Source organism: Tympanuchus pallidicinctus, unplaced genomic scaffold, assembly GCF_026119805.1.
Source record: "Tympanuchus pallidicinctus isolate F22 unplaced genomic scaffold, pur_lepc_1.0 scaffold1, whole genome shotgun sequence".
Lineage (NCBI taxonomy): Eukaryota > Metazoa > Chordata > Aves > Galliformes > Phasianidae > Tympanuchus > Tympanuchus pallidicinctus.
The window spans coordinates 32,255,230-32,272,117 of NW_026294618.1; the positions used below are offsets into that span (position 1 = coordinate 32,255,230).

The following is a 16,888-nucleotide window of genomic DNA, read 5'->3' on the forward strand; positions in this document are numbered from 1 at the left end:
TGACATCCCATCTAAAATTAATCCAGCCTAAAGTAAGGGTTGCCATAACTGAGTATCAATTACTCAGCTCCAGACTTTTTATGAACAATTTTTTTGTTTTGTTGCCAGACTGTATTTTTGCATCAAATTTCTTTATGCAGAGCTTAGTACAATACATCTCACATTTGAACTTCATCTTGCCTATCTCCCATAATAATCTCTGTAGGCAGAATCTTCCAGAAGATGTGTGGCATAACCTATGTGCTATCACTTACAACTGTAGAACTGTAGCAGTACTATTTTTTTGTCTTTTTTCGGACATCGGTTTTAAAAACTACACTTTGCCTACCATTAAAATAGGGAGACCAGGCCAACAGCAAAAAAAAAAAAAAAAAAAAAAGAGCAAAGCAAAGTATTAAATATTAGATAACAAAGCCAGTAAAAAAGTCTTCCTTATTAGAGCATAATTTTCTACACCTTTTCCTTAGTTTTTTACCCTTTTTTCCTTAATTTTCTACTTCAGGCCTCAGCTGGAGTGCTGTGCCCCGATGTGGACTCCTCTGTATAGGAGAGACACGGAGCTGTTGGAGAGGATCCAGAGGAGGGCCAGAAAAATGATCTGTGGAATGGAACACATTTCTTACATGAACAGACTGAGAGAGCTGAGGCTGTTCAGCCTGGAGAAGAACAGGCTGTGAGGTGACCTGATAGCAGCAGTATTTAAAGGGGAGCTACAAGAAAGAAGAAAATAAACTCTTTAGAGAGCCATGAGAAACGGCTTCAAGCTCAAAGAGGGTAAGTTTAGATAAGGGATAAGGAAAAAGTCTTTTACAGTGAGGGTGGTGAGGTACTGGAACATACTGCCCAGAGATATGGTGGACGCCCCATCCCTGGTATTTTCAAGGCAAGTCTGGATCAGGCCCTGGGCAACCTGATCTAGCTGTGGTGTCCCTGTTCATTGCAGGGGAATTGGACTAGATGGCCTTCAGAGGTCGCAACTCTAAGGATTCTATGACTTTTACAGAACTATACCACTGAACTAATTTGACAAGGAATAATTAATTCATGGCATGTTTAATAGATATGAACATTAAATTCAGCATTTCATTAGAGAAATCCAATTTAAATATTAAATAATATTTTTCCTGTGCATGCTAAGTAGCTCCACGGCTAGACAGAGAACAAAGTGCTGTCCACAATATAAAGAGCTTACGTCACTTCTTGGCAGTAACATTTGCCATTAATAAGAGTCTACCAAGTATTCCTTTTTTAGTATCAAGTATTGTTGAAAGCATGAGTGGTAAGAACTGTCTCTTAGATGAGAACTCTTCAAGAAGTTTGCCGCAGCCACAACATCCTTTCTTTGTTATGTTGAGGTAAGAGCAACTAAAGGTTGAGAAGTAAGAAACAAGCCTGACAGTATGAGCAGGAACAGATATTAGGTTAACAGGAAGTAATATAGCTTTACTGGTAGTAGCCAAACTGCCCTGAGTTGCTTTAGTTAAAAAGGTTTGGCCACAAAAGAGGCGGTAGATCAAACAGTAAAACTTTATCAGATTTGTTCCATTCTAATCATTGAGAAACAGCAAAAACAAAACACAAAAACTCACACAAGTAAGACCATTAAAAGAAAAAGGAGCGGAGCTATTAGTACATGCCAATTTATAAATGGCAAGTGATTCATGCATTAAGAAATAGGGGTAGAGGAACACTACAGTGTTAATATGAGAGCCTGCATGTTTACAAACCCCAGACAGTTCATTTTGGTACAGTAGAACTGCTACCTTTAATTCCTTCTCACTGCCTAGAATGGGAAACTTAGCAGATATGATTACTGTTGTCTCTCAGGAACGTTCAAATCACTGTAATCTGCTTAATTTTATAATATATCAGTGTTCAAAGTTCACAGAAGTACAAAAAAAATTGTTTCAGGGGGAGAAGGGAGCAATTATTTATCATTAGCCTGGGGAGTTAAGGGAGATAACGTAATGCTGATTGAGACTTGTGTCAGATTTTAAAAAATAAAAAAATTAAAAAAAAAAAATTCTATTGCTTTTAACAAATATTTTCTGTTTTTCCCACTGAAAGACCACAAGGCAAAATATGAAGAGAGAAAGAAGGAAAAAGCTTTCAGAGTTTTGGTTAAATCATATTAAAACAATGTATAAATGTACCATCAGGAATAACGTTAGATTTATCTCTGCATTTCAGGGAAATCAAACCCCCAGAGGTCAAAGAGTTTGCTAAGTGGGTGGGGGAGTGAGAGAACATTTTAAAAAATCATCCTCTAATTTGGAGCCAAGGTCAGTGATTTAAACTTTAATGCTCATCTTGAAACCGAACACACAATGAGCATAGGTGGAACCATCCCAACTAGCAATTACCCAGAGCCAGGCAAACAACAGCAGAAGTAACTATTGCTGTCAGTGAATTAATGTTTTCAAAACATAACATCAACCCTGCCAGTTTGCTAGCCTCTGTTCACTTCGGATGGTGATAACTCGCTAAGCCACAATACTCAGCCGCATGTCTAGCATCTAGCTATATCAGGAAACTGCAACTGTTACACATTTGATGCCACCAGGCAGTTTCATCTGCAGCCAAGACATTAACATTTAGTTCCCCTTCACTTCAGGACTCAGTCTCACAGTCCATGACAAAAATAAATTAAAAAAAAAAAATGCCAGAGGAGCTGGCTACCATTTATATCGGAAGTTCAGTACCTCTTTACCAGCGAACACTCATGACTTCATTCTTGCACATATGTGGGCAAGTATCTTTTTCTGCAGAATTAAGCAGTCTTGTAGGAAAGGGGAAGGGAGGAAGGGAAAGAAGCAGAGCATTCTAAATGACTCCATTTCAGGAGATCCGACTAAACCTTCCCCAACATGCAGTGGACCTTGTTTCTATGCAATCATATGGTTCACTGCTCATTTTTTAACCCAAATTTAGCTCTACCCACACAAACAGGTGCTGTCTTAATGCTTATTACTGTAAAATATTGACCTCAACATGATGAGTCATAAGTAAGAGTTTCTAGAAAAGTTTACTAACTATATGAAAGAATCCTATAGCCTCTCAAGTTACCACAACAGACAACTATTCTGGGGTCTCTTTGCTTCATTTTTGTCTCACATTTTGTATTCGAAATTGCAGTGCTAGCCTGTAACCTTCCACTTTGGTAACCTAGGCACTCTTTGTATGACACTTCTTAGGTATAGAGGAAAGTAGATAGACAATCGCAGTGCTGTGAGAACAACTCCAGCTCTGTAACAGCAGCAGAAGACTAATTTCCTTGAACATTTAAGAAAAATCAAAGCCACTTATGGAAAGGAAGAAACAATACATTTCATTTGTAGCTGTCAGAAAGTGAAAATGCTATGGGAATTTTACCACACTTCTTTTCAATAGGCTGCTTTAAAATAATACCAATATCAATTATATATTTTAGTGAACCCAATCCAGCACTCTGTGAGTTGAGGCATGGGAGGTGAACTATAATATCTATCTGAAAGGAAGATTCATCTTGTGGTTTACTTCTCCAACACAAGCTCAAAGGCATTGCTTCTCTGGCTGTTTAGCAGAGTGTGATTCAAGGAGGAACAAATGCTCAGTGAGAAATAAACAAGCAAGGAACTGGGGTATCTCTCAATACAATCAGATCATAAACATGGATCTGAGGATTTAACAGTCCAATATATTATTTGAGAAAATAAGTTTATGCTTGAGCAATTAAAGTTATCAATATTCCAAAAAAAGCAGAGAGGGAACCTATACTCATTTTTCAAAAACACTTCCTAAAGTATAGAGAAAAAGCCTATTACTTTTTACACAACCTCAGTCCATTAACTACACTGGAGTTCCTTTTCTGATATGCAGTGTTATCAGAAGTTAGCAAATATTTCTCTAATGCCTAAGGGTGAATATTTTTGTTAAATAAACGGACAGTTTACAATACAAAACTTGGTTTATCTAAATCAAATGAAGACTATTTTCTCACTAATTGGAATGTATGAAGCAGTTGATATTCCTCTAAAAAATCATATCAGACTGTAACCCTTATCACTGATTGAGGAAGAGTGTTTTGTTGGCTTTTTTTTTTTATTATCTAGATTATTCATTAATTCAGAGTTAATATATCCAAAGGACTGTGAGCACTTGCTAAACCTCTGAGTTCCACCAACTTCCAATTTTGAGTTCATCTCTTTTCAAAGCGGCATTGATGTTTTAAGTGTTGCTCCAGAAAAATCAAAGTGATACAGTAACTATTATGGAAGATTTGTTGCTTTTGTATTTATGAATCTAACAACTGTAACAGTGTTCCATGGGTAAAAAGTATAGCCTTCTGTCCACTGGAAGATATAGAGGTACTGAACTGAAAGATATTTAGCAGGTATTGTACATTGACCCAGGCGACCTTGACTGCAACAAGGAAATCAATCGGGAATGGAGGAGGCCAAAGTTGAAGGTTTCTTGGTTATCAGTAAAGCAAGTAAATGGCAGTCATCACATACAAAAGAGCAACAGATATTCAAATCTCAATGTAGGTGTACTGAAGTATATTACTTAGCTGTAAATTCTTTTCTCTGGTTGAGGGTCATGCAACTGATTGTGAGAATACTGTCACTTGCTTCAAAAGGCCAGCGAAGGTAGAATAAAATGAGAGTAGTTTGACAAATCTGGAACACCAGTGGAATCAGTAGGTGTCCATTCCCCAAGGTTTTGTCTTTGTAGCAGGGGCTCACCATGTCTCCTTTCCAGAGGATGACCCAGCTGTTAGAGGAACTAAAAATGCTAAAATTGTGTGATGGTACAAGAGGGAACCATCAACAGTTTTCTGGTGGTGTCTGCATCACAAAGATTATTTAATATCAGGTGCTTGTCATATTAATTAAAACAGTATGATGAAAATGGTCTGTGCTACATCTCCTTTGAACTACAATAGCTGCATTCTCCTAGAAACCCACAGCCACTGAAGTTGGTAAAGGGCTTTGGGGAAAAGGCAGAAGGCCTCATACAGTGTTCAAAATTGTTGAGCTTGTGCCCAAAGGATAATAGGCACTCACTCCTCTCTCACTCCTCCATCAGCCCTGCCTGTCCCTTACCAACTCTTCCATGACTCCCAGTACCTCACATCACCCCTAGGTCCACCAGCCCTTACCCAGCAGTGCTGTAGCAGGGCAAGTCTCTAGCTCCCGTATCCATGCTCTTAAGACTGTTAGCACAAACCCTAGCACACTTTCAGTATGCCTCTAGACAATATCTGGCATTGCTCAGAGCAAGAACAGGTAAGAGTTCTTTCCCAGACAGCATTTGGGGTGCAACCATCCAGCTTAGGGAAATGAAAGGAGCAGTTAAGCAGCTTGGTGTCACATATGCTGCACTGCCTCAGAGTCATAAAATAACTCCAGGCTCATTTTATCTATTTTCATAGGCTGCTTTTGAGTCTATGGTTGGATGCTAAGGTTACCTTTGTGCTAGGAAACAAAATAGATCACAAATTATTCTTTGAACCTGAAGATCACAAGCTACAACACAGATGTTGTCCATATAACTCAATGTTCTCTCTGTATAAAACATGGTGGTGGCATGCACATGCCACCCAGCTAGGAACAGACTCAAGCACTGTCTCAGAGATAAATATGTCAAAAAACTGCCTGAGAGAGTATGGTAGCTTTAAACAACTTGGATGATCAGAATCAACTGCTTAAATGCTGGCCCTCTTTAATTTACTGGGTTAGGCAGAGCCTCAGAGGTCAACTATAGTCTCTGATTTTTTAATTGTTTCTAAACACTATGGTGTTTGAAATCATGCATTCATTGCTAGGATTTTCTTGCTTTTTCTTCTTGTTACTCATTGTGACTCAATACAGATTGGCATAATCCTTGTCTATAAATTGATTAATAATGGGATGCCCAGGCAACCACCAACCAACATGCCAGCAAAGTATGGATTTATAAGGTGGTGTTATAAAATTTTATATTTTGATCTGTAACTCCCATTTTGAGGAAGCAAAACTTGTGCTTTGCTTTTTCTTTTTGATGGCTCCTAAGCAGAGAGCTGGTGTTTTCATGGAACTATTTATCACAGTACCAAAATCTCACTTCTGAGTATTAATGGTCATCCCAGAGCCCATCATTCTACATGAGAAATTAGGATAATTTCTTCTGTAGATGTGCAGCATTTTTAATTTACCTACATTGAGTTTTATGTCATTTTACTGCCTAGCCTCACAGGGTTTGTTTTCAATTCTTCACAGTCAACTGTCTTCAATGCTACAATTAGTATTGTATTCTATTACAAATAAATAAATAAATAAATTTCATCTGAGTGTTCACACCTTTTCTAGAACACTTAAATATAAATTTTTTTTACTGTTCAGGTCCCAGGAGAGACCCTCACAGATTCCATGGGCAACACTCCAAGGCCAGGGATGTATACCAGCTTCCCTTGGGACAATGATCTTCACTCTCTATCCTTAGGCCTCAAGATTCAGCTAAGTTCAGGATCTGGCCCACAGTCCTATCATGAAGTATACTGTGAGTAATCCTGTAGGCAGCCCTGTTCCCTTCTACTCCTGACTGTCCCTCTGACATTGTCTTACCTTCTCTGACTGTGACCAGAGTGTTGATGAAAGATGTCACCTCCAACAGCTCCAGGTCGTGGACCAGCATTGCACTTGCGACTACCTGACTGAAATAAGACAGGAATATAAGTTAGGTTTGCTAACAAAACTGATATCATAATGCTGTATGAATGCGAGAATGGAAGAAAATAAATGAGAATGCTAGGGTATAAATGTTAAATGAGGAGAACACAGTAAACAGTTTAACTGCATCCAGAAAGAATATAGGAATTTGCGTATTTCTAATTGTCTTACTTTAGTAGGAAATTTAGTACTGCTATTCAGAAAGAAAACAGTGGGGCTTTAATCTGCTTTAGAAGGAGATCAAAGTCGTCAGAGCAGAACAGAAAATAAGAATGAGAAAATTCAATTATAACCATGTAGCCGGAAGAAATGTCATACTGAGGAATGATATAGTTTTAAATATCATGAATGACTACTTGTTAAACTTCCTAGTCAGAAAACCCACAAGCGAAGGAGCAATTTGGCTCAAGCTTGAGTGGATGAGATGTGGTTTTCAAGGTTACTTTTGAAGACTTGCTCTGTAATTATGACTACTATATATTCAAATTTAGCATTCTTTGCAAGAATGAAGCAGATTTAATTTCAAAAAAGAGAACATAAAAACGAAGAAGCTTGTTAAAAACAAATTAAAAGGAACACAGAAGAATAAAATACTTGCAGACAATCTTGAGATTATTTAAAGAAACTAAAATTGAGTTTCACTCTAAAAAATAACTACAGAAAAAAAAAAGATGCAAAAAAGTCAGAACCAATAAAATAACAGAATAAAGAAAGGTGGTAAAAGTTAAAAAGTCTTCCTTTAAAAAGCAGGAGTCTTATCTGAAAAGGGTAACAAAATAAAGACCATACATTCAGATAAATCAAATGTAAAACCGCAAATGGCAGATGGAAAAAAAAAAAAAAAAAAAAAAAAGAAAATTAACTTGGGCAAATAAAACCTTTCTTGCTCCCTTGTGGAAAACGTGTAAAGTAGCATAGAAAAGTTAAAACTCATGGCAAAAACAAACAAACAAAAAAAAATCAATTTTCACTCAAGAAGAATCTAGATTTACAGCCACTTTCCTGATAAAAGGTAAGTTTTTTGCAACCATCAAATAGAACAAACTGATAAAATAAATTCAAAGGAATCACTTGAGCTCCACTACATTTAACATCAAGTGGTATGGTAGTCAAAGTGTGAAGCTACCTCATCATTACTGTAGTTGTAATCTACTTACTAACCCTGTCTCAGTGCCAAAGAAATAGACTAACAAGTGAAAAGAATCTTCTTAAAGGGGAAATGAGAGAGGTTGCAAGTAACTTACTACAGGAGATGTGAGTGCTATGCAGTAATATAGATAGAAACTACAGAAAATAATAAATCTGCTCAACACAGGATGTCCTAGTTGTACTGGAGCAGCTTTTGTTGCACAAAGTAAAGGCTCAGATGCATAACTATTCGGATTCATTGAAAGTTCAACAGGTGTATTGATAAAGTTTCTTGAATTTTCCTGAAATCTTTTGACAAGTCATCTCTCCATCAAAGCATAAGAAACTAACAAGTCCTGATATAAGGAAGAAAGGTTTCTTTTTTATTTATAATTAAGTGATATAAAATAAAATACAAAATGTATTAAAATACTTTATTTATTACTCAGAAGTCCATCAATATTTTGGAAGTAAACTGTTCAATACATTCATATTAGAACTACTAGATGGTATCAATAGTGAATTTGGAGATGATATAAAATTACCCAGGATAGTGAAAATGAAAACTTTCTTTACATAAGAGTTATGTTGTATTTCATGATTGTGCAAGAAAATAGCAGATGAAAGTCAATATAAATAAGAGCAAAGTAATAAATATTTAATGACTAGGTCTAAATTAATTATTGCCCCTGAAAGAGATTATAGAATCATATAATTATTTATTTTGGAAAAGACCTTTAAGATCACCTAGCCCAACCACCAACTTAATGCTATCAAATTCACTATTAAACCATGTCCCTTAGTACCACTTCTTCATGTCTTTAAAAGACTCCAGGTATGGGGACACTGCCACTGTCCTGGGCAGCCTCTTTCAGTGCTCAGCCATTCTATATCCAATGTAAACCTCTTCTGTCAGAGCTTGAAGCTACATCCTCTTGTCCTGTCATTTGTCACCTGAGGAAACAGACTGACACCCTCCTCATTATAACGTCTTTTTAGATAGTTGTAGAGAGCAGTGAGGTCTCCTCTCAACCTTCCCTTCTCCAAATTTAGCAACTCCAGTTTCCTCAGACAATCTTCATGTGTGTTGACCCTCCATCAGCTTTGTAGCTCTTCTTTGAAAGGGTTTCAGCATCTCAATATATTTATTGCAGTGAGAGGTCCAAAAACACAGTACTCACCAGTACTGAGTACTGAGGGATAATCACTTGCCTAGTTCTGCTAGCCAAACAATTTCTGATGTAGGCCAGGACCTTTGGTCTTCTTGGCCACCTGGGCACATTGCTGGCTTACATTCAGACAGCTACTGACCAGCACCCAGGGCCTTTTCTGCCATGCAGCCTTCCAGCTACTCTTCACTAAGCCCACACTGCTGCACTGGATTTCAATTTAGGTATCAACTCAGTGTTCAGGGATGAAAACAATAAATGGAGGTTCCACTCTTGCAGAGGGAACAGAGAATATAGCAGAAATCTTCCATCGTACTACTGTAAAAATACAAATGCCACATGCAGATCTGGTCTTCCACCTTTTCCAGCCTGACAACACAATATTGGAAAAGACATGGTAGAGTGACAAGGCTGGCCATCCCACACATTCTGGGTGAGAAGACATGAAACATATTAGGACTTTCATCTAGGAAAGTGACTGCATCTTCTCTACAGAAAGATGAACAGGAAATTATGATTGTGTATTTCTTACGATAAAAGAACAGAGTGCAGAGTGAGATGAGTAGGTAGCAATTTCAAATCAACAAAAGGAATTTCACAGAGATCTACAGTCTACTGAGCGTTTTTTCTTGCAACATGAATATGTGGATATCAAAGGCCTAAATGGGCAAAAAAAGTGACTAAACCAACTAATGGAAAAAGAAAGAAAATGTCAAAGGTTATACACTTGTGCTCTGACATCCAGTATAAGATGTCCTCTTTTTTACTGGACAGAATGAATGTGTACCCTGGGCAATTTACTGACATCCTCTTATTGTACGCTTTCTAATCATCCATTCCTATCCCCCAAAACAGAAATCTGGAATAAACATACCATTGTTCTTCTTGTATAATGACTGTACTGCTGCCCCCAAAATACAGGCACAAAGACATTTAAGAAAATGAAGACAGGTGAGTTGGAATGTATGACAGCACTTTTTTTAAGGTCTGCTATACTGAACACTGACATGATTGCTATAGAGCAGTTCTACAGTTTGACCTTTTGTGACTAATCTCAGTTTATAAATATTGTTAAATTACAGAAATGTAATACATTCAATTTCTATTTTCCAGCCTTCAGATTACTAACAATTACCAAGCTTAGACACAAGGACAAGATTTTGAGATACTCAGCCTTCCCAAACCATTCACCCCAAAAGAGCTCTAAAAGCCCCTTATGAAATAATGATTTTATGATTAAAAGATCACGTTGTATTATCTAAAAACCTGTTAGCTTAATACTACTGAAGATACAGAATTTCCCTGGATGGTCTAACAGACAAAAGAAGATTAAAAATTTTGGTTATTGGAAAGATATTTGCTTTTTTTTTTTTTTTTTTTTTTTTTTGGAGGGGGCATCAGGGGGAAGTTTTGAGGCTGTGAACTCAGTGGAAAGTGACAGATGCTCACAATTTCTCACTAAAAGGGAGAATAGGATTCAAGAGTTAAGTCAGTGTTCTATAAATACTGCAGAAAATGACATTTCCATTTTTATGGTATGCAAATCAAAAGGTCAAGGCTGAATGCTTGTTTTCATTTCTCTGAAGTGTCTGTTCTGTCTATGCTATTTCACAGCAGCTGTGTTTCCGTCTATAATGTGTATTGCTGTAAAACAATAGTTACATGGTGGGACGTAGGTGGAACCCTGCTTTGAGGCTTTGCAGGGTGATTGTGTTTCAAATCAGCCTTGCTGTCACATCATGGAAACAAACTTTAGAAGGAAGACAAAGGAAATGTGAAAAAAGTGCAGATGCAGGGTTGTAGTTGAAAACATTTGTATAAATGCTAAATAGAATAACCTAATGGAGATGTGCTACTGTTAGTGCTAACAGCATCTTCAGTCTATTATATTTAGAAGGATCATAACCAAGTGGTCCCCAGTTTCAGCAGGGACTTGTCAGTGCTTTCTCTTATCCTCACAGAAGGAGAAAGAAGCAAGGAAGCAAAATAATTTTGCAGAGAGAAAAGAGTAAAGTGCTGAAAATGTGTATGACTGCCTAAGGATGTTGTCTTTGCAATATTTATAGTCTTCAAAACTGCAGTGAGAGCAGCATCATTCAGGTTCTGAGCACAGTAAATAAAGTATTTAGTGGTATGATCGATTCTGGGAAGAGCAACAACTTTATGAAGAAGTAACTATGATCAAATCTTCTGAATAGACAAAGCATCCTGAAAACACTTTTAGGCCCATCTTTCAATTCTAATTAAACACAGTAGGGCTGTCATTGATACCAAGAAAGAGTTGCTACTGGCTTAAATTTACTTCCACTCACATTTAAGAAGATATCTTTATCCTGTGGCCTGCATCCAAATACTCAGTATTAAATCCCCTGGTGTCACTTTTAACTGATAGCCTGCAATTAGTGTTTGATGGCCCATTGATGCATTATGCAGTTCCTCCTTCTGAGAGAGTTTTCTCTTTCTTTAATTTGCCAAGATTGGTAGAATTATGTTCTAATCTCCTGACTTCATCCAATTCATTTTGAAACATAATGTTTTTCAATTAAATCTCCCATTGGGAACTCATTCAGTGCCATCACACCAGCAAAGTCAGGTTGCCTTGATTAATTACTAGCACTCTCCCTTCAGAAATGGTCAGTAAGAGTTCAAGTAGCTGAAAAGCTTTAGTAAAGTTACTAAGTAAATCAATGTTTTATGTCATTCCAAACCTGAAGCTTCAAAGAAATCTACAAACTGAAGAAAGAAGGCAGAAGATTACGGAGGACCAGGGTTTAAAAATGAAAGTATGCAATGTTTAGAGCTAATTCAATTCCCATGCTAATAAAGCCAGTTCACTCAGGTAATAGAATTCATCAAACAGAGGATGAGTTTAGGAATCAAATTACACTTCCAGTGCTGGAGATGCAAAACAGCTGCCAGATTTACAGTTCCTAGAATAAAGGAGCTGTACCTTAAATACTCATCAGTTATCACAGAAGAAACTCACACTCATGGTAGAGATTAAACTCAGTGTTTTTCAGTCTCATGAGACCTACAGCAGGGACTGTGGTAGAAGAGCACCTATTCTAGTTCCATATTTGGAAACAGAACTTCACACATAGACCAAAGTTTGCAAATTTTTTTCCCAACTGAAATTCAGCTTGATTATCATTTACCTACAGCATTATCAGTGTGAAAAGCTTAGGGTTAATGATTAATGAAGGAAATAATCTTAAAACCACAGTTCTCATGAGAAAAAAAGAAAGTAATTGAAGGTAATTTTTCCCAAACTTTGTCTCTTTTTTTTTTTTGGTATGCAATTTGCAACCAAACTGGTTATGACTTGGAATAATTCTTTTCATTTATCTTAAAATATAAACTAAGATACAAACATAAACATTGATATATTTATTTTTAATAATTCTTTAATTATTTATATATATTCCACCACAACCATTAGCTTAAGAAGACTGTGGTGCCTTAAGACTGATTCCTGCTCAGTAGATTACAGGACCAACAGGCATTTTACTGCTAGAGATAGTAATTAAGATGTCAAGAATGTTAACTTCTTCAATAAATACTGCTTTTATTACTACATCTATTGTACCTATTTTAAATTAATTCTTAACTTGGCCTATTTTCTAAACCATTTAACTGTAACAGAGTAGACAAAGGCCTCTTGCCAGGAATTAGTTGAAATCTTCTTTCCAACCAGCGGTAGGCATGGAGAAGGGCAGAGTGAATTCCACATTGGCCTTGGAACATTATTTCTGTTCTTATCAGTTAAGGCAGTGAATATTTGTTGAGGTATGAAGATTTCTTTCAGTGTACAATCCAAGAATGAGCCATATTTTATAAAACTGACCTTCAGTAGCTTCTGAAGATGAACTGACACACCAAATGAACTTTTACCGCCAGCCATCTCACTGTTGACACATCTTTGTTAGCTGCCCTATCTCAAACATAAATCTTTTCTTTGACAGGATATGAGCAGAAATATGATCAGGAATAAAAAATAGCCATTAACTGGGAGTCACTGGAAGATTCAAAAAAGAGAACAAGTATGTTTGAAGCAGCCCATCCACAGGCAGTTTTACTTTCCAGTTCAGTCTCTCTTACAGCACACTGGAGCTCAGACAAATGACCATAATGCAGTTTACCTCAACTAAGCCAGTAGTCAATGTCTACCTAAGAATACACATTTTACCAGCAGCAACAGAAGTTAATTAAAATTCTTAGGGCTTCAGTGAAATCAGATAAACCCAAATGAAATTACATTCCATTTAACACAATTGCATGCATCACATTTTGCCATCACTAAATCATGAGCACAAAAAAAAATGTTTACTCCTCAGAAGACAGCTGTACAACTTTGCTGAAAGTTTGGGTCTTCAGAGACTTCAGACAAACCCAAGTCTCCACTATCTACCCTGCAAACCTCACCAGCATTCTTTCTCTTTTTTCTAGATGCCCCACATCCATCTTTTAACCAACTGTTATTCATCCCGATATACTAACTTGCATCTTCCTGGCTTGTTGGGGCTGAGAAATAATGTATCATAGAATCACAGAATTATGGAATATTTTGAATTGGAAGGAACCTTCAGAGGTCTCCAAGTTCCACCCCTCTGCAATTAACATGGAAATGCACAGCTAGATCAGGTTGTTTAGAGCCCTGTCCAGCCTGGCCTTGAATGTCTCCAGAAACAGGGCATCTATCACATCTTTAGGCAACTTGTTCCAGAGCAATGGCTCTTGATCATTAGGAGTAAATGGGAGAGATGCAAGGAATGCGAAGGTCTGGCTCAGCACAGCATAACAAGACTCCTGGACATCCATAGAGCACCTTCTGTTTGTGCAGCAGGCAGCAAGCAAATCTCTGACATTGCCTCAAATATTCTTAGCAATGGGAGCAAACACTGCCTCTGGGCTCCAGCAGGTCACATACACAACCCAGCCAATTTAAAGACAGGCTTGCTCTAATTTATCTCCTCTTGAGGTGTAAAGTATACAAGTAATTACAATCAGACTTTGATAAAAAGTTTTGTGTATGTCCATTATTGTTGTATTGTTGTATTGTTGACCTAAAACTCTAGGCTCTGATACTTCCTGAAATGAACTCTTCTTTGATGGCAGAGATGAAATTTGCAGTCTAATTTGGTAAATGCTTATTTAAATTTGTGCAGTTACAGAGATGTACCTAGTACAATAAAATTAAATGCTTAAAAAAAGAAAAACCTAATCCATTTGTTTTTCTTAAGTGTCCTTGCTATTTAGACATGATGGTGTATTTCACTAAAAACAACCTTTTCAAAAAAGCTGTAATTATCTTGAAATACTTTTTCTGATGTATGATAAGGAGAGGATTATTTTGAAAATGGGATATTGGCTTCATTTATGTCACAAATCCAACTCACTATTCAAGTGTCTTTGGTTTTGCTTATTGTATGCCTAGTAAAAGAGAGCACTGCCCTCTTTAGAAGAATTTGATTTTATGATTTATCAGGAGCCTTTAACTCCCACTGAGGTCAAAACTATCACACCAGTTTTTTTCAGATCAGACCCCAACAATATCTTAAAGGGTAATGGAACAGTTCTGTGAAGGCCTTGCTGCATTAATGGCTTGTAAAACGGGAAAACTTTCATCAAATTATAAGTCTCTTTGGTCAGCTTTTTCAGCTGCATTCTGCCATTCTATCTTTGGGGAGTTAGGTCCACCTCTATCATAGGCAAAGTACAGATGGATTTATTCTGCTGATTTTTCCTTCTAGCCTGAAGAGCAAAGAATGGTTTTCACCTTTCTTAGAAGCCACAGAAGAGCTGGTGGTGATTCTAATACAGCAAAATCACGTGCTGATATGCCATCACAAAAGCCTGGTAGATCACTGGTTCTGAACTACATAAGCATAAGGAACAGAGGAGTGATAATGCAAACTGCCCAGATACTCGTTCCACATTATTCACCACTTACACTGCTTTCAAAAGATGTAATTCTTCTACTTCTCTCTGACAGACTGATAACCAGGCTTGGTTTTGAACAGCCTGGGAATGAGGTGGTAGTGTTGGACCACCAAACTGAGCTCCCACAGAGATCATGAAAAGTGTTGAGCCATGATTCTTCATGTAGGAACAGAACAAACAAAAACCACTGACATTAGTTCCAGCATTTGCTAATTTGATACCTCTGCTTTCTGCCATAACCAATCCAGGCCCTATGGGTTTTTGCTGCATGAAAGTGCATCCCAGTGCACTCATCCCAGTGACATTTTTCACTTACTGCCAGGCAACTATTCACAGCATCTTTATTGTTTCTGCTCCAAGGGCAAGTTGCAGTGGGGTCATTGTCAGATTAATATCCTCATTCCCAATTTAAATACAGAAGATTGTTTAGAACAAGCTAACTCAGCTTTATTAACAGAAATTTATTTTCATTAGGATCTTTCTAATTCTGATCTTCAAACTGGCAGCCAAGTAAATGACGGGTATTTAGAGACTGTGGAATTGGTTACAAGCACTGTGTCACCTCTCTTGTGAAGAAACATATATAAAAAGAGCACAAATTACCAGGGCCTAAATATCTGCCACTGAAAAAGCATCTCACACTGATAAAGGATAATACTGTAATAGACACAGTCCCAGAAAGGTGAGGAAGGTGAACTTAATAGGTGTGAGCTCAGCAGAGTGATGTATTTTATGTCCACTGCTGAGGTGTAAGGACATTCCTGAAGCACTCCTTCCTCCCATGCCTGCAGCTCTGTGCTGTGTCAGTGCTCACGCAACTAAGGGTGACATTTTTTTCCTGTATAATTCAGCTGTTATGTTTCAAATCCTACCATTTGGAAAGAAAGGGGAAAAAACAAACAAACAAAAACACAAGATATAAATATCAAATAATCTGGGATAAAGAACATAGAATGGAGATAGCATATAACCAACACAGAGGCTGTTCAAGCTATCTTATTACTGTGATCAGATCATTTTCAGGTCTGAAGATTCTCTCCTTGCTGTGGAAAGGCTTGCACATGCCAGTGCACATAAGAGAGGCAGAACCCAACAAGCCTCAACCCTTCTGAAGGAAACTGCAGCTAGTTCTGTACCTTTTGCTAATGTGACAGGCAGCGGGACCTGGGTTGCTTCACAGCAACGTATGATGAAAATACCATAACCCTTAAAGCTCAGAGGTTAGCCACAGGTTGTGCAGGGCTGCAAGAAAAATGTTACAGGGAACTGTCATGCTTTGCTTGTTTGATGGGAGGCCCCTTATCTGTAAGTGAAGGGCAAGTCACATGCAGCTCTCTCTCCAGATGTGAGTGAAAGAAGACCAGTTGTGTCTAACTCTCTGCTTCTCACCTCTCTGTACTGCTCTGGAGGTTTATATGGATGTCAGATGCTGTCAACCTATTTTAAAACTGTGTAAAAAGGTGCAAGCAACTGGAAATCGAGCACTGTGTTCAAGGCGAGGCATTGCCATAACGTCAACATCCTTTCTGCTTACAAGGCCCCACACACTCGTCTTGGTGGGGTTTTTAATTGTAGAAAAATCCTTCTTGTCTGAATGGGAAAATGTGGATAATAGCTCGTGCAGGCATTGCACTCCCACATTCCCCTTTTCTCCATCACACAGTGACAGAAAACAACACAGATTTTGTGCCAGTTGTACAGAGCTATACAAGTCCTAAAGCATAAGCACCGAATAGTAAGACAGAAGTGCAGACCTCTTAAATTTATATTTTCAAGGACCTTTTTCTCAAATGTTTCATTATTAGTCAGGAGTTTGGTGATGCTTATTATCCTCATCACAACACCTGTCTTTTGACAGTTCTAGCTCCTAATTTGTCCTTCAAGACACGAGGGGGAGGAAGCTGTAGCAGATATATGTATATTTACATACATATACAATTTAGGTAGCACTCTAGAGAACAT

General features: G+C 37.6%; 2 long non-coding RNA genes across 6 annotated transcripts in view; one reads left to right on the top strand and one right to left on the bottom strand.

Annotated features, from left to right (window-relative positions):
• The window catches only part of LOC128089907 (uncharacterized), a 41,564-nt gene extending 27,413 nt beyond the window's left edge, over nucleotides 1–14,151 (top strand). For 2 of the 4 annotated variants that reach the window (XR_008210735.1, XR_008210718.1), the window contains 3 exons: nucleotides 6,363–6,519; nucleotides 9,842–9,937; nucleotides 13,433–14,151. This is a non-coding gene — a long non-coding RNA (uncharacterized LOC128089907). Of the gene's footprint in view, nucleotides 1–502; nucleotides 775–6,362; nucleotides 6,520–6,603; nucleotides 6,687–9,841; nucleotides 9,938–13,432 lie in introns of those variants that run through there. The other 2 variants (XR_008210752.1, XR_008210733.1) reach the window with 2 other exon arrangements.
• LOC128090062 (uncharacterized) overlaps nucleotides 1–16,888 on the bottom strand; it is a 40,563-nt gene that overhangs the window by 12,898 nt on the left and 10,777 nt on the right. For both annotated transcript variants that reach the window (XR_008210790.1, XR_008210806.1), the window contains exon 2: nucleotides 6,585–6,673. This is a non-coding gene — a long non-coding RNA (uncharacterized LOC128090062). The remainder of the gene's footprint in view (nucleotides 1–6,584; nucleotides 6,674–16,888) is intronic.